The 27230-nt window shown below is 41.6% G+C and overlaps 2 long non-coding RNA genes across 4 annotated transcripts in view; one reads left to right on the top strand and one right to left on the bottom strand.

The window, feature by feature from the left end:
• LOC122465810 overlaps positions 1-18028 on the top strand; it is a 44647-nt gene extending 26619 nt beyond the window's left edge. Inside the window, exons 1-4 of one of the 3 annotated variants that reach the window (XR_006290880.1) lie at positions 6845-6995; positions 7742-7790; positions 17239-17279; positions 17933-18028. This is a non-coding gene — a long non-coding RNA (uncharacterized LOC122465810). Of the gene's footprint in view, positions 1-6844; positions 6996-7239; positions 7259-7741; positions 7791-17238; positions 17280-17932 lie in introns of those variants that run through there. The other 2 variants (XR_006290878.1, XR_006290879.1) reach the window with 2 other exon arrangements.
• Positions 15549-25821, bottom strand: LOC122465809. The gene is made up of 2 exons (XR_006290877.1): positions 25283-25821; positions 15549-25111 (listed from the first exon to the last, which is right to left on the bottom strand). It is a non-coding gene; the product is annotated as an uncharacterized LOC122465809 (long non-coding RNA).
• Positions 25822-27230: the final 1409 nt, after the last annotated feature.

The raw sequence follows: 27230 nt of genomic DNA, 5'->3' as shown, positions 1-27230 counted from the left end.
ATTCCAGCTCCAACTGTAGACATACCAACTGTAGACTTCAAGGCTATTCAGCTAATCAGTTGCAGAAGCAGGATTAGAAGTCAGGATTCTTGAGTTCCAGCTTCTTGCTCAGTCCATTTGACCATACTATCTCCCACATATGACATTTATTAATTTTATATTTCACTCTTGAAAAAGGTAACTGATCTCTTGCTTGTTTCATAAGATGTAAAGTACGTTTAGAGAATTTGTTTACCCCTTTAAAAGGTTTGGATAAACCTGTTGTGACAGGCTATACCAATAAAATATAAAAGACCTAAAATGTATAAAAAGTCCTAAAAATCATTTAAATATGAGTAATTCTCAGAAAGAACCATTGTCTTTACTGGCATACAAGAAGAAAATGTAAAATGAATAGCAAGGCATGGAAGGAGGGTTTCCATTTCCAAATTGTTTGAAACTATGCAATTAAATAGCTTTGCAGTCTCCAGATTTGTTCAGTCACGTATTGTTTTATTATCGTACATGTGTTCGTAGGCCCAGTGATGGAGACATTATAATCAGTGTACATAAGCCACATCTGTCCTAATCCTGAGAGGTGCTGAGACCTTGGAGCTCCTATTGAAGTCAATGGCAGGGGAGCACATCACATGATTGACCCTATTAGGCATAATAGTCAGAGCAGACTTTAAAATAACAGCATACAAATATCAAATACATTATCATAAAATAACTCAGAAAATTGTCTATAACTTGGCAAGATCCATTTAAAACATCCCCTTTTGTTTTTCTTTTATGCCCTTTATTATTTCAGTGGTTCTGCCGCAAATCATTTTGTATACTTGAGTTACTGCCAATGCTGCTATCGAGAGAGAAACAACTGAAGTAACTTTAGAGAGACTGCAGTCTTTATAAAAACAACGAGGAGTCTAGTGGCACCATAAAGCCTAACAGATTTATTTGGGCATAAGCTTTCATGGGTAAAAACCCCCACTTCTTCACATGCATGGAGTGAAAATTACAGATACAGGCATAAATATACTGGCACATGAAGAAGTTGCCTTACAAGTGGAGAACCAGTGTCGACAAGGCCAATTCAGTCAGGGTTGATGTGGTCCACTCCCAATAATTGATGAGGAGGTGTCAATACCAAGAGAGGGGAATTTGCTTTTGTAGTGAGCCAGCCACTCCCAGTCCCTATTCAAGCCCAAATTAATGGTGGTAAGTTTGAAAATGAATTATAGCTCTGCAGTTTCTCTTTGAAGTCTGTTTTTGAAGTTTTTTTCTTGAAGGATGGCTACTTTTATATCTGTTATTGAATGTCCAGGGAGATCGAAGTGTTCTCCTACTGGCTTCTGTATGTTACCATTCCTGATGTCTGATTTGTGTCCATTTATTCTTTTATGTAGAGACTGTCCGGTTTGGCCAATGTACATGGCAGAGGGGCATTGCTCTCACATGATGGCATATATCACATTAGTAGATGTGCAGGTGAATGAGCCCCTGATGGTGTGGCTGATGTGGTTGGGACCTATGATGGTGTCGCAAGAGTAGATATGGGGACAGAGTAGGCAACAGGGTTTGTTACAGGGATTGGTTCCAGGGTTAGTGTTTCTGTGGTGTGGTGTGTAGTTGTTGGTGAGCATTTGCTTCAGGTCTGTGAGAGTGAGGGATCATTTTCCAGGATAGGTTGTAGATCGTTGATGATGTGCTGGATAGGTTTTAGCTGATGGCCAGTGGTGTTCTGTTATTTTCCTTGTTGGGCCTGTCCTGTAGTAGGTAACTTCTGGGTACCCGTCACGCTCTGTCAGTCTGTTTCCTCACATTCCCAGGTGGGTACTGTAGTTTTAAGAATGCTTGATAAAGATCTTGTAGGTGTTTGTTTCTGTCTGAGGGATTGGAGCGAATTCGGTTGTATTTTAGGGTTTTGCTGTAAACAATGGATCGTGTTATGTGTCCTGGATGGAAGCTGGAGGCATGTAGGTAAGTATAACGGTCAGTAGGTTTCCGGTATAGGGTGGTGTTTATGTGACTATCACTTATTTGCACTGTAGTGTCTAGGAAGTGGATCTCTTGTGTGGACTGGTCCAGGCTGAGGTTGATGGTGTGGTGGAAATTGTTGAAATCCAGGTGGAATTCTTCAAGGGCCTCCTTCCCGTGGGTCCATATGATGAAGATGTCATCAATGTAGCGCAAGTAGAGGAGGGGCGCTAGGGGACAAGAGCTGAGGAAGCGTTGTTCTAAGTCAGCGATAAAAATGTTGGCATACTGTGGGGCCATGCGGGTACCCATAGCAGTGCCACTGACTTGAAGGTATAAGTTGTCCCCAAATCTGAAATGGTTGTGGCTGAGGACAAAGTCACAAAGCTCAGCCACCAGGTGTGCCATGGCCTCATCAGGGATACTGTTCCTGACAGCTTGTAGTCCATCCTTGTGTGGAATATTGGTGTAAAGAGCTTCTACATTCATGGAGGATGGTGTTTTCAGGATGGTGTTTTCAGGAAGATCACCAATGCATTGTAGTTTCCTCAGGAAGTCAGTGGTGTCTCGAAGATAGCTAGGAGTGCTGGTAGCATAGGGTCTGAGGAGGGAGTCTACATAGCCAGACAATCCTGCTGTCAGGGTGCCAATGCCTGAGATGATGGGGCGTCCAGGATTTCCAGGTTTATGGATCCTGGGTAGCAGACAGAATACCCCTGGTCGCGCTTCTAGCGGTGTGTCTGTGCAGATTTGTTCCTGTGCTTTTTCAGGGAGTTTCTTGAGCAGATGGTGTAGTTTCTTTTGGTACTCCTCAGTGGGATTGGAGGATAGTTGCCTGTAGAATGTGGTGTTGGAGAGTTGCCTGGTAGCCTCCTGTTCATAGTCCGATCTGTTCATGATGACTACAGCACATCCTTTGTCAGCCTCTTTAATTATAATGTCAGAGTTGTTTCTGAGGCTGTGGACAGCATTGCGTTCTGTATGGCTGAGGTTATGGGGCAAGTGATGCTGTTTGTTCACAATTTCAGCCTGTGCATGTCTGTGGAAGCATTCTATGTAGAAGTCCAGTCTGTCATTTTGACCATCAGGAGGAGTCCAGGCAGAATTCTTCTTGTAGTGTTGGTAGGAGGTTTCCTGTGGGTCAGTGCGCTGTTCAGTGGTGTGTTGAAAATATTCCTTGAGTCAGAGTCAGTGAAAGTAGGCTTCTAGATCACCGCAGAACCGTATCGTGTGTGTGGGGGTGGTGGGGCAGAAAGAGAGTCCCCGAGATGGGACAGACTCTTCTGCCGGACTAAGTGTGTGGTTGGATAGATAAACAATATTGTTGGGTGAGTCAAGGGTACCACTGTTGTAGCCCCCTGTGGCATGTAGGAGTTTAGATAGTTTACTGTCCTTTTTCCTCTGTAGAGAAGTAAAGTGTGCATTGTAAACGGCTTGTCTCATGTTTGTAAAGTCCAGCCATGTAGAAGTTTGTGTGGAAGGTTGGTTTTGTATGAGAGTCTCCAGTTTTGAGATCTCATTCTTGATCTTCTCCTGTTTGCTGTACAGGATGCTGATTAGGTGGTTCCTCGGTTTCTTTGAGAGTGTGTGGTATGATGTCCATCTGTTTGCACTTGGAGAGGAAGATGATGTCTGTCTGTATCTGTGCAAGTTTTTTCATGGATTTCCACTTCATATGGCTAAATTCAGTGCCTTGCATGGTGCCAAGTATCAGAGGGGTAGCTGTGTGGCATTGATGTCTGTATCTGTATCCACAAAAACAACGAGGAGTCCAGTGGCACCTTGAAGGCTAACAGATTTATTTGGTGCATAAGCTTTCATGGGTAAAAAAAACACACTTCTTCAGATGAGAAACTGCAGAGCTAGAATTCATTTGCAAATTTAACACCATTAATTTGGGCTTGAATAGGGACTGGGAGTGGCTGGCTCACTACAAAAGCAATTTTCCCTCTCGGTATTGACACCGCCTCATCAATTATTGCGAGCAGACCACATCCACCCTGACTGAATTGGCCTTGTTAACACTGGTTCTCCACTTGTAAGGTAACTCCCTTCTCTTCATGTTCCAGTATATTTATACTTGTATCTGTAATTTTCACTCCATGCATCAGAAGACGTGGGGGATTTTACCCATGAAAGCTTATGGCCAAATAAATCTGTTAGTCTTTAAGGTGCCACCGGATTCCTAGTTGTTTTTATGGATAAAGACTAACACGGCTACCCCTCTGATACTTTGCAGTCTTTATATGGCCACAAGCTGCTAATACTTCAAGGCAGTTCATTCCAAAATCTGACTCGCTTTCATTTTGTGCTTCTATTACCAAAGGAAAAATAAATACTGCAGAATAGGATGTGTGACCTTATGATTTTTTCTTCTCAGCCTGGCAGCAGCTAGATGTGCTATGGAAGAGGTTCTCCAGCATGAAGCACCCTTTGCTACATGGTGTCGCTACCACCTTCTCACTGTCCTCCACTCCCAGCTACCAACTGTGTAATGATTTTTCAACCACAAAGGGTTCTATTTCTCTCCAAGCTGCAGTGCTATCTTTGCATGGAGCTAGGCTAGCTGTAATATTGCAGGAGAGGTGGGAGAAAAGGAGAGTGTTGGGGGAAAAAGGCAGCCAACAGTAAGGAAGGGAATCCTTCTTCGACACATCGCTCCAGCGAGGAAAGGGTCCCCTCTTGATTGGGTGGAACAGAATGAGTGCATACTCTTTGAACATGCAAAGGGCCCCTTAATCACAAAAAGAGAATGAAAACCACATTCTCCAACTGGCTTGAAACACAGCTAATACTGGACCAACAGAATGCACTCCAAACACTTCCCCATGACCCAGCCAATATTTTTCACCTACAGTAACCCTGTGTGACAACTCAATACATTGGTACATCAAGCTGCTTAGCCAAGCTCTTTAGGACAGCAGCTCTTTCCATTTTGTCTTTTTTCATCGTCCCTTTTTCCTGAAAAACCACCGATTAAAATTAAGTTCTACAAAGACATCAATGCAACATGAATCCCACAAACACCCATGCACTTAACTATACACAGGAGAGTAGCCCTATTGAGTATACGTGTGATTAGTCCCATTGAAAACTTACTCATGGGCATACTGCATAAATGTTTGCAGCACCAGGTACTAAATGAAGTCCTGATCCAGAGAGGTGCCAAGCACATGAAAATCTAACCTTTGGCCACAGTCTCTTTTGCTATCAGCCTCTTCTGATACCTCTGGGTCTTTCTACTCCTTTTTACTATTTTTTTCATCCCTTTGTGCCCCACAGTGAAACACACGGGACCCAATTTGTCAAGAAACAAATTGTCCACTTGGAAAAAGCACAGGCTGCCTACAGCCATCATGTGCAAATAATCATCCCCTTGATTAGCTTTATTTTTCTTCATTGTGATTGAAATGCATAAACTGACTATTACCAGAACACGGATCCCTTGGAAGAATTGTTTTCTTTTTTCTGGATGAGTTTTGCTGCAGCCGGAATGACGAAACCTTTAGGCCCCAATCCTGCAACGACTTACACACTTGCTTAACTTTATGTACTGTGAGCAGTTCTGTGGACTTCACTGGGACTACTCAGTGACCCTAAAGTTAAGCGTGTGGAAATATCTGCAGGATTGGGGCCTTAGTGAGCATACCAAAACAAAAACAACCACCCCAACTGTCCCAAAATGCTGATGTTGCCTTAAAATATTTTAACTTATCTGGGTGATAAAAATAATATCTCAAACAGAGATGTGTAAGTTTACATTGTGCCCTGGTCACACCCTTTGCCCAGCCAGCACCACTCACTTCTATGCCTGCACTAGACGCCAGTGGAATTTCTGTTGATCTTGGGCTTGTAAGAACTTATTTTTGACATATTTGACCTGTTACTGTCTCTGTGGGCTAAATCATGACTCATGGTACTCACCTCGCAGTTATAACTGAAAAGTATTATATATTCAGTATATATATATATATATATTCAGTATTATATATAATATTCAGTATTATAACTGAAAAGTTTGGGCTTAATTTTCCTCTCATTTCCACCAGTGTAAACTAGTATTAACTTAATCATCATCAAGAGAGTTTCCCTGGGGATAGTGAGAGGAGAATCAAGCCATCTGTGTATGTTTTAAGTCTTTAAAATGTCTTGTTGCTAACCAGAAACGCTTATGTAAAAGCACATATTTTTCCCACCACATGTAATCTGAAATAGTTTAATGAAAGTCTAAGTTTAACAAAGCTATTTTTATTTTCAGGAAGTTATAGTTTACATGGTTTAAAAGCATGAATGCATGAAAGACAGCCCAGGGGTAACTAAACCCATATCTGGGAACTCAGTGGCTGGTGGTTCATGCCAATTGCTGACTTAGCAAAGTTGGCTTGGAGAAGTCAGAGCTAATCCTGTACATACTAAAACTTTCCAAAGGTTTTGTTTCCCTTAGTAATATATACACTGCTGTATTTTCCTAATTATTTTGCTTTATTCTCATCAGTGGAATTACTAAAGAAAATTTGCCATTGTAACAAAGGACAAATATGAATAATAAAAGTCCTTACAGGGAGACAGTATTACCTGATAGAGCAAGGATTTGACAGTTAGAACTCCTGCGGTTTATTCCCAGCTCTACCATTGACTTGGTGTATGATTTTGGGCAAGCCACTAAACTTCTGTGTCTGTTTCCCTATCTGTAAAATGAGGATCATGGGTCTTCATAAAACATTACTCAGGAAAGGAAGAGATTTGAGATTCATGGAGGAAAGGTGTGATGTAAGAACCAGGGGTAATAGAAAGGACTGCTACTGCTGCTGCTTCGTTTTATGGTTGTGTTCACAGGCGGCCAGGCACAAGGCATTGGTCAGCTGCAGGTAATTTAGTCACTAAATGTCAGATACTACAGGGATGGGTGGTAGCAGAAAACCCTGAAATAGATGCTCAGCACAAATTTTACCAGGGATTTAATCTGGATTTTTCTGCTCAATGTCATTTTAGTTTGTGTCACCACTTAGTCCTGTTCCTGTAGGTAGAGCTTGAAAGTGAGTTTAATGCAGGCCTAACGATGGTCACTGTGGAAGCTTTCCGGGGGCAGGGGAAAGCACAATAGAGTTATGGAAGTTGGTGTGTGTTTGTGGGGGGAGGGAATAAAGCTGAGAAGTGAATGCAGGCACTTGTCACTCCCTGGGTTTTCCATACATCCTTCTGTCTTTCCACCTGCATCTCTCTCCTCATGGCCTTCCAGCCCCTGTATCTATTTCTGTAGAAACAGGACCAGCCTTACTACACTAATGAGGAATTAAAGGTGCATCTATTTCTGTGGTTGATCAGCTTATTTTGCAATTGAGCTCAGTGGAGTCTTTTATAGTGATCAGTAAAGCTGGTTGAAATTTTTTGACAATTGTTTATCAAAAATTCTAGTTTTGGTTAAAAAAAAATTGCCAAAACTTTAACTTTGTTTTTCTTAGCTCCTATAGAGCTGATTGTTGGTTTTTTTTCCCCAAAAAAGTTTTAAAATTTCCAAATGCTTATACATGCACACATTTATGCTATGGGAACATTATTCCCATTAAACCCAGTGGGACTACTCGTGTGTGTATGTGTGTGTATACAGGAAAAGGGATGCAAAACAGGGAAAAATTAGGGGATGTTGCAAAGCTGTAAGGGTTGTGTTCAGGGCTAGTGCAATTGGGAAATGACAGACATTTTGAAAAGTTTAAAATGAATTGAATTGGCAGCTTATTTAAAATAACTATCATTCCAGTGTTACTTTTAACTCTATTTTTAGCATAGCTGAACCCATTCCTCTCCACCCTCAGAAATCTGGATAAGGACTGGTAAGTACTGTTTTTGCTGTGTGTTCACTTTTTTCATATTGATCTTATTAGTCAGTTGTTCCTTACAGTGATCTCTGTGTATCTGTTAGGGGTAGGGAAGCTCCAATATTGCAACAGAGATTGTTTTGCAAGAGGCAGGCAACTTGCATGATGGAGCTCTGCCATAGCTAAGATCTCAGGAAACCACCGTGCATGTCACCTTTGTCTCTTGCATGTACGTCATCTAGTTTTCTAGCCAAGGTTGCTCTGAATTTGGAAACATTTCAGCAAACAAGCTAGGATTTTCTTCTGGTTCTTGGTTGTGGGGGGAGGGTGGCATGCAAAGGAAGGAGAGGGGCATAGGTGCTGGAACTAGGGGTGCTGCTGCCGCCTCTGGCTTGAAGTGGTTTCTATCATATAAAGGGTTTACAGATTGGTTCAATGGCTCTCAGCACCTCCACTGTACAAACTGTTCCAGCATGCCTGAGATGGAGCATTGGTTCTGGTCACACTAATAAAGAAAATATCAATCAGCCATAACCAGACACATTTTAACTTTATTTATTCAAATTGCATTTTATTAATATACCTAATTTTGGAAGTGTCTCTTTTCAGATTTAGGTCTTGACAAGTTTATTTCACTCTTTTGCCCACACACTTCCTTGCATCAAGCCTGCCTTCCTGTTAATATTGATTATGACTCATTTTACTTTTGACAGATCCTCAGACTACAGGTTTTATATGCTCATGAAAATCCTTTCTTTCCAAGAGTTTCAAGCATATAGAACAGCTAAAAATATTCGGAATTAACTTTTTTACAAACTTCGTTTTGAGGAGACTAGTTTATACTGTAACAGAGGCAAAAACAGGACCATCTTTGTTGGATGAAACTCACCTCATTGTGTATGACCTGCACCATAGATGCCCCCATAGCAGCCCTCTGTGGGGACATGCAATCAGAGTGGTCAAGCAGGGGGAATTCTGCGCCACAGAGGTAGGCTCCATGCCAGTTTCAAATAGGCTGGCACTGACTGTGGGGAATATTAGGATGGACTATGATGGTCAGTGGATTCATGCTCATACTGATCTAGGGACTAGGAAGTCCTTATAGAAGAAAAAGGTTTTTTTTTTAATTTAAATTTCTGCTTATTTTACTTGAGGCCTTGAGAGTTAGCTACCACTGTAGCTGCAAATGTCTAGGGTGCACCAGTGAGCAGATTATCTCAATTCCAAAGATTACCATTGACCTAAGTGTTCTCTGGATGGCCATGCTGCTAATGCCTGAGGTTCTGGCTAAGTACAAGAATAAGAGGAGCCTCAGTTAAATGAATAAGAACCAGACTAGATTCACTCAAGATGGAGCAGAAATAAGTGTAAATTACATCTCCCTGCAGCAGCCTAGACCTCTGCATCCCAAAGTAGGGATTCGTGCTGAATGAGGACAGGTGTTTTTGCCAGCTGCTCTGTTGTTCCACCAGAGGAGGAGGAGAAAGCAGTTCTACTCCGAGTTGAGGCTCTGTGGGAGCCTGGCCAGTGGAAGCTGATGAATCAGCCTGTGCCCTGGTCACACCCTTTGCCCAGCCAGCACCACTCTCTTCTATGCCTGCACTAGACGCCCGTGGAATTTCTATTGATCTTGGGCTTGTAAGAACTTATTTTTGACATATTTGACCTGTTACTGTCTCTGTGGGCTAAATCATGACTCATGGTACTCACCTTGCAACTGGGGATGTGTGGTGTCCCCAGGGATGTAAATTGGGAGGCACGTTAAGGGTGTTGCCCTTCCAAACTGTATAAACTGATTTTTTTTCAGTAGTTTACAATTCAGGTTTAAAAAAAATCTTTTCTAAGTGTAACTCACACACGTCCTGGGTGTGGTGTTCTGTCCCCTCTAGTGGCACCGAGACCACTTAGAGATTAATGAATCTGCTTTTAGCTCATGCAGTAGAGGCTCATGCATTTAGCTACAAAGATCCCAGGTTTGATCCTGACTACTGGGGACTGTCAGTGTTACATATGCATCTGTGATTCCTAATGAGAGGTACAGCCCTGCAGCGGGACTGGGATCCCACGGGTCCTGCAGGACCAGCTGCCATAATAGCAGGAGCAGGATAAAAAGTAAAGAAACAACGTGGGAGCAGGTATTTTAAAAGAATAGTCCTCCTGCACCACAAACAACATGAACGCCCAGGCCATCAGCCAGAGCTAGGCGGCTGGAGAGCAGTGGCTGCTTGCTGGGGGCCTTGCCCCCCCCCAATATAGAAGTCAAACTACGCCTATGGGTGCTCCCTTATTCCCTGCACTTATTACTGGCCCTGTGATTATACAGGAGGAGGAGACATTTCTGCTCCCTCCGCCCCCACCATAAGTGAGTGTGAAGAACTTTGAATTGGCTCTTATCTGCACGTTGCAAGAGACTGAAATGTGAGAGTCTGGACTGCAATTGAGTCGCTGATCTGCTTCTGGGGTAGTGCAGTTAGGCAATGCCTCTTAATCAGGGCTTATGATAACTCCATGGTCTAGCCCTTATGATCAGAATTTCTAGGCTCTGCCAGAAAAGTCAAAAGAGACAAAGATAAAATATATGCTAAATATACCACATAATTTAGGCATATTATTCATAGTATCACTGCAAGTTTCAGTGTATCTTATAACAGAACAATTTAAATGCAAACATATCATAGTGGCTTTTTATTTTTAAGTTTTAGACAAACACAACATCAAACAATGCATCCTTGGGCCTGAAAGCATTTTTCTTTAATAAGCTCACAACACTGAAATTGTTCACATAATTATTGCTACCCTGTGCCACCCTACTCTGGTGCACTGTTATTTTCTTTCTTTGTTGTATTTTGTGTGTGTGTGTGTGAAGGATGATATTGCTACAATATTTTCTGTGTAAAATAAAGTATGTCTTTTAAAGCACACACATGCTGCATGTGTATATGGTAATACGCTGGGGTATTGCAGTCCTTGCAATGCATAAAATCGCACCAGCGTCAGTGAGTGATTTTTATTAAAATTTCTGCTGTGGGTTACAGAAAGATTAAAGCAGTGTGCTGTCCCTGCATGCACATTCTTCACTACCCCCATTTGCCACTCCAAATGTTAAGCCTAGAAATGTAACTGTTTCACTGTAATATACAGTGTAGAATGACTGACTGACTGTGGAAGCCCTAGCTAATGTGATGAGATGAACATACTTCCATAACCAAGAAAATACAAAACTGTGAGGTTTTTTATTTATATGAGTGCCTCCAAAAAACAGAGGAGGCCGCTGGCCCTATGAGAGTATAAAAACAAACACACAATAACATTCTTGGAATAAAGTGAAAAATATAGTGAATAGCAACAAGGCTTTTTTATTGGATGATAATGGGAGAGGTGAGGAGGAAATCATAACTTATCCCTCCCTCCATTATCATTATGCAGAGGGGTCAATCAGTTCCATAGCACCAGACCCATACCCAAAGGGACTCAGGCTCCCCCCAGGGGTGAAGAAGGGAGTGGTAGGTACAGGAGGCCAGACCGTAGGTCCTTACCAGCCCCATAGAAAAAAACGTAACACTGCCAGAGGCCATATGCATTGTCATATGGAGCCCCCTCCTCACGGGGAAACTCCCTTAAAGTGAAACCCAGGGACAGCCATTAAGTGAGGTACCCCTGCCAGTATGGCTCCAATCCAGCTGGGCTAACGGGAAGCAAAGGCAAGGCCATAGGGGGTCAGAAGCCAGTGAAGAGGCACAGGGTCACCAAGCAGATGACTTTGTCCCTCTGGCAGATCTCCTGTGGGGATTTGAGGGCTAAGCCCCTGATTTTTCCACATGGAAGGAAACCCCTCCTTCCAAGGGGATGCTTTGAGGAAACTCCATGAAGAAAAGTTCAGTTTTCCTTCCCTTTGACATGTTTTCTTGTGGCCAGGCATGAGTAGGCACTACCACTCATACCTACATCATTCTGGATGCCAACTGTCACAGCCTGACTTTGATTGTGGACTCTATTCTGGTGAATTACAGCTATGTTCAGTGCAGTGTTTTTCACTATATCACCTGTGTGTGAACACTGTTCACAAAGCGATCATTCCAATATGACAGGTTTCAGAGTAACAGCCGTGTTAGTCTGTATTCGCAAAAAGAAAAGGAGGACTTGTGGCACCTTAGAGACTAACCAATTTATTTGAGCATGAGCTTTCGTGAGCTACAGCTCACTTCATCGGATGCATCATGCAAAGCTCATGCTCAAATAAACTGGTTAGTCTCTAAGGTGCCACAAGTCCTCCTTTTCTTTTTATTCCAATATGACTGGTCAGTCCTCATCCTAAAAGGAAACTGGCACAACGCTTTCCAAAGACAAGCCTGGGAGCTTAAATTTGTAACTTTGCTAGACAATAAAAACCATGGTCTTAATAAGCCATAAATCCAGTGTCTTTATTACAAATCTGTAGCCCACTAACCCCCCTTTTTGTAAATGGGCCATTTCACTTTGAATGGTCCCTAACAATATGTGCTAACTACTTATGCTAAATAATCTTGTATTTACTCATGACAGCCTATGTCAGCAAAATTTATGTCGCTCAGGGGTGTGACTATTCGACCCCGTGAGCAACGTAAGTTACACTGACATAAGTGTTCATGTGTACAGCATTCTCCTGCTGACATAGCTTATGCCACTCGTGGAGGTGGGTTTTTTATGCTACTTGAGACCTCTCTCCCATCGGCATTCAGTGTCTTCACTACACGCGTTGCGGCGCTGTACCTATAGACATATCCTAATTAGCGGTGACACTCTTAGTACCTTTCCAAGACCTGAAGAAGAGCTCTGTTAGTTCAAAAGCTTGTCTCTTTTGCCCACAGAAGTTGGTCCAATAAAAGATATTACTTCACCCACCTAGGGTTGCCAATTTTGGTTGGACAGATTCCTGGAGACTCCAAGACAGTCCTGGAGGTTTGGCAACCCTATAGCCACCTTATCTAGCTATGTCCAATGTAAGTCGTTGTTACACAGTACAACTCCTGAATTTCTAGTATGCTCTTCATCATGGTATCTGTGTCCCATGGCGTGCGTGGTTGCAGTGTTGTTGGTGATGAGTTTTTTAAGGCTGAACACGTTCCTAGCTCTAACAACAAAACATAAAGGGCTTGGCTGTAACCCTACGGACAGCATGAGTAAGGGGCAATGTGTAGCTGTGTTACCTCAGGAGCAGGGTAGGAACAAGATTGTTACTCTCAGAGTCACAATCTGGTTCCTGCCCTCCCCACTTTTGCTCTGGACGAAGGAACCTGTGCCAGCCCTTGTCCTGGCAGAGATTACTTCCCTCTCTGTGCTATTTTGGATGTATAGGGAAGCATATTAAGGGAGAGCAAGCAGTTCTTAATTTGTAATGAAAGAGGTGCCAGGACTCAAGTAATTAGGTGCTGGAGCTCAAGCAATTTTTTTACTTTCATAACTGACATGGCAAGCCTAGAGGTGCCAGGGCTCAGCCCTGGTAAGCCCTGGCACAAATTAAGCACTAAGAGCAAAGTTCCACCCAACTCTCTTCAATCCTGTCACTCACTTGAATGGAAAGAAAACTGGCAGCCTTGTGACAGTTGATCTATCCCCCCTGCAGGGATTGGAGATACAGGCAGCCTGGGCAGGGACATACTGGGTTTCCTTACACCCCAGCCGCGAGCGTGGAGGAAGGCTCACAATGGAGCCCAAAGGGAGAGCATAGCATAGCTCTTGTTTGGGCCTGGTACATTTTAAAAAGGGGTGTTCACAAGAATCTTTCCCCCCCACCAAGAGGGGGTAGTATTAGGACTATGAAAACAATTTTGTGCTTCCAGCAAAAACTAAATGTTTTGGATATAAGAACTTCAAAGTAGGGCAAAAGTGATACCAAGCACATCACAATCAGAGATTAATTTCATGTTTTCTATTCAAAACAGGCCTATGTCACAAACAGTGCAATATATATGAACTAATGTGGCCAGTGAGTTTTCATTCTGAATGTTTGCCCACAGCTAAAAGCAGAGCATGAAGAAACAACACCACCACAAATCTCATTTGATTGGTATTTGTCTATTACATCTTCCTATATAACAATTTAAGGCTCAACTTTTTTTTCTAACCACAAACTGCTCGTCCAGACCTTCCTTATCTGCCATCTTGGTTACTCAAACCTCCTCCTCACTGGCTTCCCTGTTACCCGTTGCCCAAATTTAATCCATACTAATCCATCTATCTGATTGCGTCGGCCCATATATTCGCTCCTCCTACTTCACTGCATTAAGTCCAAGCTTGCTTCAGAGCCGTGCGTTTACTCTGCCAATGCATCCAACCTAGTCTTTTATGTTGGCTGACCTCTCCCTCTACACTCTAGTGATCCTGTCAGTCTGTTTCTCCTACAGCCGTCCCCACACTTTCTTCCACATCATCTTCAATGCATGGAATGCTCTTCCTGAGCTGCTTTGCAAGACCACTTCCTACTCTCCTTTCTGCCGTGACATCTGAAATAGCTATTTATATGTTTATTAATAAAAACACAGACACAGACACACACACACGCACTACAACCCCTCCTCCCCAGCCCCTAAATTCCATTACACTCTACATTAGCCGAGTAACCATATCAAAATGTTGTTGTACCACCTCAATTCTCCACTTTGTTGAGTCATGTTTGAAATTAATTTGTTAGCCTTTCAGGACAGGGATCACAGCTTGTTTATACAGTTTGGCACCTCACACACCTAAATCATAATTTTAAGTGATGAATATGTGCAGCAGATCTTGGATTTGCAAGTTTTGTACTGAACTGCTCTAAGTTAATCAGTTCTGTATTTATACAGAACAATGCCATATCACTGGATAATGAAATTCAAAAGACTGCAATTAAGCCTTCTAAGCACAGAGTTTCTTTGCACCAACAGATTCAATCCATACAGCTGGAATTGTATAAAATCCTTCAATCATTTATCCATGTGACTGTTTTTTCAACTGTGACATGCACCTATACTTGAAATAGACACATACCAATTGTTTTTGCTTCTGAAAAACACTGGCATTTGAAGTAGAGAACGGACTCCTTTGACTATTTGGCAGCAGTGCAAAACCCAGAAAGGGGGGGCGGAGAGGCGGGGGGTGTTTGAAAAGGAACAAAAACAAAAAGAACCCAACACACAATCTATATATTGCACTGCTGCTGGTATTAAAATGAAATAGCACAAAACTCAAACACCTTCACTGAAGTGACCACATACACATTGGGTGTTGGCTTAAAAAACCAACCCCCCGTAATATCTATTTATTCAGTGATCACCATTTAAAAGCAACATTTGCCAACACATACTACACAATTAACATAAGTCTAGGTCATGATATTATGACCAGAGTAAGATGCAGTATATTGTTCTACTGTCCCTGGAATAGCTTGGGACGGAAATTGACTTGAAATCACAACCTTTCTTCCAGTTTTCTTGATGATCTGAGACAGGAGTAAACTGAAACAAATGTATTTACCTGTCAGTGTATGCTCCCCACTATACCAGTGTAGCTATGCAAACAGGTGTGCTGTGGGTGGAATCAAGTATTCATCCCTTCCACCTCCTGCCTTGCTGTGGGGGAGAGGGGTGGTTATAGCAGCTCTGTGGAACCTGCTACATACAGCATACAGGAAGTAAAAGTACAATGCACCAATTCAAGTCAGTGTCTTGCATCACCTTACTCCCTTGGGATTGTCCCTCATTATTTCCTTTTGCAACTATAGAGAAAAACAGCGCTGCATAATCAACTAGTACTCTGTGATGATTGACTTTTTTAATGGCAACCACTGTACTGAGAAACATGGATAAAACTCTTTGTTTTGCCTTTAAAATGTACTTGGGTGATCTGAAACCTACACTGGTTCCTTGTTCACTGCTAATTCCATTTAGATGATCTGGACCTGATCTACAAAATCTTTAGCAGGACAGGCACGGGCTACTTTAAGGTCCATCCTTCTATCTGTGCTCCTCTTCAGCTGCTCTGTTCAAGTGACATAGCTGGTGAACAGAATCCCATAGTGAAATCCTGATGCATTGCAGTCAGTGATTGATTTCCTCCAGGAGTTCACCGAGGAAGGGCAGATCCCAGGTTCTGAAACTTCCTCTGAGAAGTGGTCAAGAGATCTATCCTTACCATCTTCAGAGCCAGCTGCAAAATTCACTTATTCAATCAAGCAGGACAAATTGTAATTGTCCTCCATATTAGAAGACATCAAATACATTAAAGAGCAGATGGAGAATTGTTTTTCCTTTCAGGAAAGATACATTTTAATATGTAACAAATGTTTAGTGATTAAATACCATAGTATATCTAAGACACCTATGGTATCACATTGTTATCTAAGGACATGTACAAACACATTGTGGATGGATGTATGTTTTATTACTCCAAACTTCTTGTGCAAACAAATCTTCTCTTATGTTAATTTTGCATCTGCTAAATTAACTATATATGCAAAAGTACAATACATATTATATATTGTAAAGATTATGACAAGGCAACAAAAGCCACAGAATTCACAGGGGCGCATGACGTTGCTTTTGGAACATACACTGATGTACATAGAAAAAGTACAGGCTTAGCAGTAATAGCCAGTGCACGCACCTTTATTTTGAATTTACTTTATATTTTTGTTGATTCGCCTCCATAATACCATGTACCAACACAGGTTAGATGGTCTGAAGGAAACTCAAAGCTTTCTTGATACTGTTCACTGCTGAGCTTACTAATTGCATTGGGTAGGAGTTAATACTGCTGCCAGTCAATATAGCCATTAATTTCTCAGCTAACTGTATCAGATATGCCTCTGTAAGAACCACACTAAGTTGGTAGAGATAAAACACAAGAAATGAATTATGAAGCTGCTATCTTTAAAAAAATCAATTATTGCGAGGAAAACATAAAATTTCCTCAAGGGCGATCACTTAAAATGGCTCCATAAATTAAATGAGCCCTTACAAATCCCAGCTATTGATTTCAGTATTCTAAACTACTACTTACCCTGAGTATTACAGTGCAACTATTGTTTGGCAAACTCAAATGACTATGGATATGTAACTCAGGGCCACATGCTGCTTGCCTCACTCACACATGTGAATTCAATGGGACTACTGTGCATAAGGCATGCAGTATTTGCCTGTAAGTCTTTCATTTCACTAGCAAAACATGCTCTAGTTACAAAACAAGCCCCCAATCCTGCAAGCATTTTACTAAAGTGTATAGTCAAATTGATTTAAGTTACACATGAGATTATGTGTTGGCTGGATCAGGACCCAAAACAGGAAGGGAAATTCACTCATGAATTACACACAGACAAAAATAAACCAACATAAACAGATTATGTGGGGCACAGCTGTAGATGCATGCATATTATAATAGTTTGGCTGGAATAAATTGCAAGTTAAATAAATGAAGACTTTTCAAATTTTTTTTCTCGTATATTTCACAGCTAGAACTTTAATGAAGAGTCATAATGAGTTACTATAGCAGGTGAGATTTCCCTCCTTAAAATAATGTCTTCTGACTGTGCTGCCAGAGGGGGAAGAGGTGGTATGGGAGAGGACTATGTCCGCGGAGTTACAAACATATAGTTCTATGCAGCTCTCCACTTCTTCCTCATTGTGAAATTCAGGGTGATGACAGGGCAGAGAGCAGTTTCAGTCTTTCTGATTTTAGTGATCACAGAAAATAAAATTATGATTTGCATGTTGCAAATAAAAATAATGCGCTCTATGCACAGCTAAGGCTGTTTTGCGTATAGCACACTGCAATGTACTCTTCCTCCAGGTCCGTGGAAAAAGTGCCATACAACCTCAACCTTTTCTTCTCCTTTTTCAGATATGTTAATGAAGGACCGAGTTAGGGCTACATTTTCAAAGAGAACTGCCTGAGATATATGCCTAAATTGGCATTTGTGTGCCAAACAGGGCAGGCAATTGCTGGCTGAATTTCACATAATCAATCAGCAGAAAGAGCAGCTCCAATCTGAATACAATATTTATTTTAAAAGGATGTCATGCCCTCGACATAGCTCAAAGCAATATCACCTATTGCTCTTGTGTTGTAACATTATGTACTATGTTTCAGAGGCCACAATCAATTTCTTCGTCTGGATATTTCACCCCCTTTTCCTTTTATTTTAGAGTTTAAAAAGCAACTGACAAAAATTTGAAGAGGACCAAGGCAGAAGGAAAACAGAAAGTAAAACAAAGCACCACAATAAAGGACACTTTTCTGCATTACTTTCTATGTTTCCTAGATCCAACTTAAAGTTTGCTGTGGGCCAATATGAAACAGGCACTCGGGCCCAGAACCTGAAAGACCCTCTGGAAGAAACCCAGTTCCAGCTGGGTGTGGGGGACTGATCTACCACAACTTTGAGTTACATTGTAGATATACGTGCTCAGTGTAGGATGTATATTGTTATGAATACTTTCCATAAAAATATTTCTATAGTTGAATACTTTACAATAATTAAAAGGCAGGAGAAACTGAAATAGGACAATGTAATGGGGGACTAACACCACTATCCTAAGCCCAAGTAAAACCCCTGGGAGGAGGAAAGGGCACTTAAGAAACTCCACAAGATTTGCACTGCAGAGTTGCCAGTGCATATTCAGAGGGGAGAGCTACAGGAAGCACTGCCCCCTCGCGTAGGAAGAGTAGAGGTTGCTGCTGTGCTCCACCCACACCTCCTTACTTTAACTCCTGCACAGAGAAGACAAATTCTGATCCTATATTCAAAAAACATTTATGTGGAGAATCTGCTCCCAGTACTTTTCCACGGGTAGTTAGGAGTCATTCTGCAACGCCCCCCCCCCAACTCACACTCCTAATCCCAATAAATTTGGCTTGGAGTGAAAAAACCTTGGATTCCCCAGGAAGTATGCTACAGGAAGCAACTGATCCCCAATCCTACACCACCCAGACCTACAGAGCTCTGACTGCATGGCTGTGTGGTGAGGCTGCTGCAGGATCCTCACTTCTACAAGGTGCTTCCTCCCCTTTCAACTCTGATTTGCTTTGCTCTTCATCTGACCTGATTCACTTTCTAGAAACAAAGTCAAGTATGTTGAGTGTGTCTGTGCTTCCTTCTTGTTCTTAAATAAGCTCACTTCTTAAATAAGTTCAACTTCCTTGGGTCCAGTCCTGCAAAGACTCCGGCATGTTTAACTTTACTCCTTGTGAGTTATCCCATTGAACTCAGTCCACTTCATAGTGTGTAAAGTCAAGCACATATGTAAGTCTTTGTAGGATCAGGGATTCACTGATTACAAGAGTAATAAACCTGGGTTCAAAAGGATATTGTACCTATTTTTTTTCAGAGGGATCACATATGCAGAATGTACATCAGAAGCTGAATCACACAGCACAGACCACAGCAGTTTGCCACTCTTCCACCTCCACTAGAATAGCATTGTAGCTTCAGAGTCTACCCAAGGGTGTGCAGTGGTGCTCCCTTCATTATCATTTGTAATTATTTCTTTACCATTCTGAAGCTGCAAATATTTCAAGTAGAGAAAAATTACACATATATATGTAATATCATTAGTTTGGTAATAAACAAACATATGAGACAAGGGCGTAAAAGAAAAGACAAGGGAATACTAAATGCACAGGGCATTGGTGTTATAAGTATTCAGTAAAGCTCAGTTCAGATGCAGCATCTGGTTTTCAGAGAGTTTAATTTTTTAAATCCATTTTTCTACTTGGCTTGATTGAGACATCTGTCCAAGGTCATACAGTGAATCAATGGTTCAAATATACAATAAAGGAGAGCTGCGAATATACAGTAAATCAGAGTGTGTCTCAATACTTTGTTCTAACCACACAACCTCCTTTATTACATGTCAAGGAAGAAAGGATTGCAGAAAAGTAAATTGCCACTGGAATAAAACAGGAAAAATCCCATCAAATCACTTAGTAACATTTGGTCCATTTCAGAAAAATAAAAAAGATTTCTGGTGATTCATAAAAATTCAAACTTTGTGGGAGCATTTTGACTCTGTGGTGAAAATTTTATCAGTAATAAATCATCAGGAAAACCTCTTTGTTATTTTACCAATTGCTTAGAGAACTAGTTTATGATGGGACTTCCCTAATAGCTAAAAAACAAAGGTGCAAGCAACCAACTGAAATCTTAAAATAAACAACAAAAAATATTTTTTTAAAATGATACTGGTTGAAATGTGAAGTGGAGAATAAACTAAGCTTAACCAAGTGGCTAAGCCATTCAAATATCCAATTGCTACCCTAAGCAAACACAACTGCAGTAGACTAGCACTGCTCCATGAAATAGCTCAATATGTCTACCAACATTCAGAGGGTGTAAACCCAAAGGATGAAAGGGAATATTAGGATGGTTCAAGAAGATCTAACTGGGACCGATAAGATGAATTTTAAACCAGGAATATATAGGCTGAATGTCAAGAAAAACACCTGGGGCCTGATTCACGTCCAACTGAAGTGAATGGGAGCCTGCTCAGAGAGTTCTTTTAGACTGTGGAATATTCCCCCATTTCCCCGAAAAATGGAGGTGGCCACTTGCGATGTTTAAAGCTAGACCTCAAAGCACCAGAAAATGGACTGCAGTGAATAATCCTTTACCGGCAGGAAGGAGGATTAGATAAAACCTTTTACACTTCTAATTTCTTTGAGTCCATGAGACTAGTACTACAGCAAAAGAGAGAATAAAACTTTTCACACTCTTTTTGGAATGATTCTCTGCCCTCCTCCTAATTTTGTGGTGCATTTCCTGTTTATTGCTGAGAGCACACCTGAAAAATCTGTTCCTCCTAGGAAGATGGGAACCTTATCTTCATATTCAATTTTAGCTGATGTGCAGACCTTCAGGCTAATTGTGCTTGGGAAAGGCACATGCTTTGAGGAGCTGATGCTTTAATACCATTTGTTTCTCTTTTGGGCTTCTCTTTTGTGGACTACAACTGCAGTATTTCACTCCAATAATAAGGGCAGATCATCTGAAGATTCTTTGCCATCTCCAAACTGAGAAACAACAGGCAAGCAAATTCCCTCTGAGAGAGCTATTGTAACTGTTGCTACGTCCTCTGGTTGTTTTCCCCTGAGAAACCAACGTTACCTCAGTCTCAGCATGCTAGCTCTGATCCAATCTCCAACCGCAGCCAATCCCTGGGAAAAGATCAACTGCACTAGCCAGGTTGGATGCAACAGAACTTCAGAGGAATATCACCTACATATTGAAGGCAGCATAATAGAAAAAAGGAAGGAAAATTGTTGCAGCCTGTATTGGAGAAGCAGAATCATACTCCTGGAGGGAGGTGCTGGGACAAAATGTTGTGCCACCAGTTAGAAGGAAGTGACAAACACAACACAAACACAATAGAGAAGAAAGATGCACTTGTTCCTGTGGAAAAAACTGTCCTTAGTCGTAATAACCTTGCATACAGAAAGTCTGCTACCAGCTGAATGAGATTAGAGCCTTGTGAGCCAGTAGGCCCTGTGTGACTGTCATCTTATGTGAAAATACTGTTTATGTATTTGACTTCCTTTTCTTTCACGAGACCTGTGTGCTGGAACCAATTTTGTATTTCTAGTTGTTGTCAGCCAACAGGTGGGTAGGCAGACACTCAGGTAGCCTGAGTTATTTAGCAATCACTCATCCAGCAAATGGACTCTGCATATTCTGCACTTTACAGTTCTGCAGGGATTGAAACCTGATTCTCTCACTTCCTCGGAGGGTGTCTAACCACTGGGCTATAGAGCCAATCTGACCCTATTTGGACTATTTAATTATTTTATACACAGTGGAACATTTTCAACAGAAGAGACTGAGAAAGTCTGCCCCAAAACAGTCCATAGCCCAGTGGTTAGGGCACTCATGGGAGATACGAAACCTGGATTCAACTACCATATCTTCCTCTCCCATTCTACATGAGAAAGGGCTGACCTGCCTTAGGTACTTAACTTCAGGAGAGGGAGCTTGGCAGAGAATCTCAAGTGGAGGGAGGTGCCTTCCATGAGACACCTAATTCCCTCCTTGGTAGCTAGCTTAGGCAACTCCCGGCTCAGCATGCTGGCTTTTGTGAATCCCCTTCTTAGGCACCTAACTCTTCCTATGCATCATATAGGGAGTCTAAGCTCCTGGCCAAAGACTGTGGACTCCAGTGGATAGTAAGGTGCCAAAAAGTTAGGTGTTGCAATGATAAGTTTAAATCCCTTTTATGGATTTAGCCCAAAGTGACTAGCCCAAGGTCACAGAGAGTTCCTGGGGCAGAACAGGGAATTGAACCCAGTTCTCCAAAATTCTAAGCTAATACCCTGACCATCCTTTCTCTTCATAATGCTGAATATATTCAGTGCAACAGAATTACGGCCAAAGGCAGGCCATAGCCATAACTACCTGTTCTCTCTCTTCGCTTTTATCTTTTGTATCTCCTTGCTCCACAGATATTCAGTACACCTTAAACTTTTAGCTACACTACAGATTGTAGCCATTAGTTTAAGCAACTTTTATATGATTAATAGTTAAAATAGTGTTTAAAGAACCATTTGGAACACAGTAATTTTTTTCCTCTCCATCTCTCTCCAGCTTGCTTTCTGTAATCTTCCTTCTGTGAATTTTGATGTCCTCATCCTCATTCATGTTCTCATTTGTTTTGCACTTTGTTTTCGTTTCACGTCTCTGTTTTCTTTGGTCAAAAGCCATTTCTGTTTTTCAGAGCACTGACATGACTGGTTCATATTCATTATTTGTCTGACAGGAGCCTCCCACAGACTTATACTCCACTGATTTCAGTCAGAAACCACTTGTCTGTTCGCATTTCCAAGATCACGGTCTACATTCAGGGAATATTTCTTAAGGAGGAACCCACTTGCATAATCAAATAGCAGTGACCAAAAATCGGGCACATTCTTGCCCATACAGGGAAACTCCTTCAGGGACCACTTCCAGCTGGGTAAATATTCTCTCTTTTTCATCTCTGACTATGCTCTCATACAAGAGATATCTTCCCTGCTGTTTTAGTGTGACATTTTGGCCAAACTGCTGGAGGACCTAATGTACACACAGCCTTTGAAGTCACCACGTCAAATGGAAGTTACTGTCTAAAGGCTATATTGTGTAGTGACATAGATAGGCATGTAGACAGAGCAAGTTCCTCCCTTCTTCTCCCTAAATGCACTGTACTTCACAGACCCTGGTTCAATTATCTGCCATATAGCTTGCATGGCTTTTGGCTTAAGACCCTTCACCAAGAATTGATTTCAGGCTGTATCTGTCTTTGTCAGTGATAATTTTGAAGCACAGTGCAACAGTCTATCAGAATAGAAAATGTGTGACTAGATGGATAAAGATCTACACACTCACAAGACAGCTGTTTTGAACAAGAGAACAAAACTGATCTTAAATACATGCTGAGAATAGGAAGGAAATTGTGCACTGACCTTTTGATGATTGTCCCTTCTTCAGCCACAATCTGTAAAGTACTACTACACAGGTCAGAGCCCGCTCTTCTCCACCAGTGCAATTCTGCTGCATGGAAAGCATGAAGGCAACGTACTGAAGCCCAGGAAGGGAGGCCACACCCCAAGTTTCTCATAATCTAAAGGGTGTCCTGGGGCAGGCAGATCAATTTCCACCCACCTCCACTGACCCCTCCCCTCAGAAGAGGTGAGGAGGGGGCAGCAGTTATGGGACTATTAAGTCTGCAGTAGCAGTGCCTGCCACCCACTGCAGCCTCTGAGGGAGGATTCTCTCTCTCCCTGAGGTCTACAGAGCTCTCCATTGCAAAGGCTGTTTACTTGGGCTGTGGCCTGAGTCCAGGACTGGACCCTCAGTGAAGGGAGAGACAAAGCAAAGCAGAGGTATATACTTTATGAGAAAAGCAGTGTTGAAAAGTGGATACTGTTTTACTTCTTTCTCAGCCACACACTGGAACATGAACAATGCTGACTAAATGGAAAATTTGCAGATGGAAGAAGCAACCCATTTAGACAAAATTATTTCTTCCCCCTTTTTTCCCTAAAAAAACAAAACAAAAACCCAGGAAAACTTTGTGTGTGTGAATAGTCTGACATATGAAATCTGAAAAATTCAGGAGTTATACAATTACAGTCTCCCCAGCACATTGTACACACAGAATTTAGCATTAAAGCTGACACCACATAGAGCAATACTATATACCACACACCTAAAACAAGGCAAAGTTTGACTGCTAGAGTAACCAGGACTGTGAATTTCCTGACCTTCATGTCTGTAAAATACCAACCTTATCACTGCATGGTACTTTGACTTTAATTATATTTGTGACCAGTTATTTAACAGTAATGATCAAGGTATTTCACAGCAAACTGAATTGAAAGTTTTAGGATAAATTGTATTTTCTATTGCAAATATTTTGGAAAGTTTTATCTCAGACAGGGAAGTACTAGGACTCAGCTCTTCCTGTAATAGTTGGTCAGCCTTTATTTTTAGTTTTCAATTGTCAGTATTTTTTCCCCTTTTGTAAAGGAAGTGTAAGGAACTGCCAGTACTAGAAGCTGAATTGCCTTATTTACAGTTCCACTACAATACACACAATTGCAGTGAAGGTCTGTAGCATTGAGCCTAGTCCAATGCTTTGAGGGCATAACAGATGATAAGGCTCAAGCCTATAATGAGACTGAAGTCAATGGAGCTATGAAAATTTACACCGGCTGGAGATCACTGCCCCATGGCACTCAGCACCTTGGAGGAGGTTCAGAGCATCTCACAGTTTCAGAGCAGATTAATCAACAGCCCTAGTTTCAAGTATTCCGTATGTGGATTCATTTTTCACTAACCTCTTAGAATGTTTTGGATCTTTGTAGAATCTCGTGGAACCTTCCAGACTTTTTGAAAACTGGATTTTCCTTGAACCTCCTAGAATGTTGTCAGCTTGCAGTTATATAAGGGCAGGGTATTGCCAGTCAGTCAGTGAGATATAAGAACAAAGTGAAGTTAAGTGAGAGCCCAGCTGCAATACTGTGAACCTTACTTTGTGTAACTGTGAAAGAGTACTTGTGTTTTAAGACTTGAAGAGTGTAAGTAGCTACTAATAAAGGACATATTTAATAAGACATCAGACATATCTATTGAAACCCTATCTTAATACTATCACTTCTTTTGCCATGCTTAACATGTAATGTTTGATGGTTTTGTAAGACTGTGGAACATAGACTTTGCTGTCGGATTTGAAGACGTCATCACTGCTGCCTAAGAAATGGCAGAAAACTTAGGAGTTGAGTCGGTCTTCAAGGAAACTCGTATTCAGCGGAAGACGAGACAGTTTGGTTATGAGGGCAAAGATGAGGTGATGGAAAGCCTGGAAGAAAAATTCAAAAGAGAATTTTTCTGCTTGCTCATTAAACACTGCTCGAGTGTCCATTGAAGAAAGATTCAGACAAACAAAGCAACACAAAAAGACCTGGGGAGTTTGTATGACCTTAGTAAGCTGCCAGTGGACAGGAAAACACTCGTGAACAACTGTACAGACCTTCAGTGAACGTTGCCACCTGGGGAATGTTTGGACATCAGTGATACAGGGTTTTTATGTTGAATTGGACATCAGTCACATTTTTCCACACGGGAAGCACTCCCCATTCCAAGTTCTCCAATTTACTCATGATGCAGAGCTGACGGATGCTTTTCCTAATGTGTGGATTGCTTTGAGGATTCTGCTCACGCCGCCAGTCATAGTCACGAGTGGTAAGTGCAGCTTTTTCAAGTTCAGGCTCATTAACCATGTCTTTGATCGACGATGGCTGACGAGAGTCTGACATCACTTGTTATTTTATCACTTGAAAATGCCACTGGCCAGTCTTTGGCTCTTTCTGACGCTGGGCTTCAGTTCGCAAGGGCAAAGGTGAGAAAAGCGACCTTTAGAACTAAAGACCTAGGCTTAATATTCTAAGGCTGTCACCTACTGTAACACTATTTAATATTGGTCCACCCAATGTTGGTGCACAGTTCCATTTCTTGATGTTAGTACATTTCAGTTATTCATAAAAAGTTTTCTTAAAGTTAAAAAGTAGTCTTAAAATTAAAAAGACTATCACAGGGTTCAAAAAAACAAAAAACAAAAAACCAAAAACTAGGTAAATTCATGGAGGATAAATCCATCAGTGGCTATTAGCCTGGATTGGCAGGGATGGTGTCCCTAGCCTCTGTTTGCCAGAAGCTGGGAATGGGCAGGAGATGGATTGCTTGATGATTCCCTGTTCTGTTCATTCCCTCTTGGAATTGGCACTGGCCACTGTTGGAAGACAGAATACTGGGTTAGATGGACCTTTGGTCTGACCCAGTGTGGCTGTTCTTACGTTCTATAAGTTAAGAGGAAACTATTTTTTTTTTAATTTGCTTACATACGGCATGAATAAATAGAGATTTACAGATCCTAGTGTGACAGGGATAAATCACATATGGAAATCATTCACCAAAGTTGTGAAATGGCCTACAAATGCAATAAAAAATAAGGTATTAAAAAGTTTAACAAATGGTGCAGGGGGTACCGACGATGCTCCTCGCCTGGGGCATCATTTGGTCTAGGGCTGGCTCTGCTCACAGACCTTTTGAGAGTCACCTACCAATTCAAAACCAGTTCTGGGTTTCAATTCTCATTTAAGACTCAAGAGCAACCAGTTGGGTTTGGCAATGTTCTGCATTAACAGCACTCTATGTCAAGACTGATTTCTTTCCTCCTCGCATTTGAAACTCCACTGTGGGTCCAATGCCCAGGAATATATAATGACAGCAAGGAGCATATAATATTAATGCAGTAGAACCATAAGCAGACTGCACTGATGCAATTCTTCTTACAATCCTATGTCCATTAAACCAAGGGCAAAACTGAGGGGTTTCAGCTATATATATTATTCAGGGAAAAACAGCTCTAGAGTTTTTATATATATTACAATATACAAGGAAACTGAGGTACAAAGAGTGCCCATGGAATTCCATGCAGGATGATAGCCATGTCTGGAATATGATGCAAGATGCTGAATCTGCAGTTCCATGATATTTGATTATTGGTTAGGTTCTCCCTGTGTTAGTCCCCTAAAATCAGCTAATCTGTCCCACTGAATTTTCCACAACTGTTCCACAAGGCTGAGGGAAAGTTATTCATCCACCCAAACCAAAGAACAAACAGAGGGTTTGGGCCACCCATGAGGTGGTCCTGTACCTCCTCATTAGCGTTGACTTCCCTTCCAGCTCCACTGGAACCACATACCAGATCTTCCTTTACCGGCAGCTGCCCCTGGCCTTTTCACTCCTGGGGTGAGAGTGCACTGCACAGAAGAGGACCACAGAAAATTTCATACACATTTAGGGTTTTCCAGATATTCTTCACAAGCATGGCGGGAAAACAATGTACCTCCCTTCAGTCCTTTCAGTAGCCATAGATACTACACAGACAGCTATCTGCAGCGTCAAGGGAAATTGCC

Source organism: Chelonia mydas, chromosome 5, assembly GCF_015237465.2.
Source record: "Chelonia mydas isolate rCheMyd1 chromosome 5, rCheMyd1.pri.v2, whole genome shotgun sequence".
Lineage (NCBI taxonomy): Eukaryota > Metazoa > Chordata > Testudines > Cheloniidae > Chelonia > Chelonia mydas.
The sequence above is the reverse complement of the archived record's forward strand: the minus strand, read 5'-3'. Positions and strand labels throughout refer to the sequence as shown.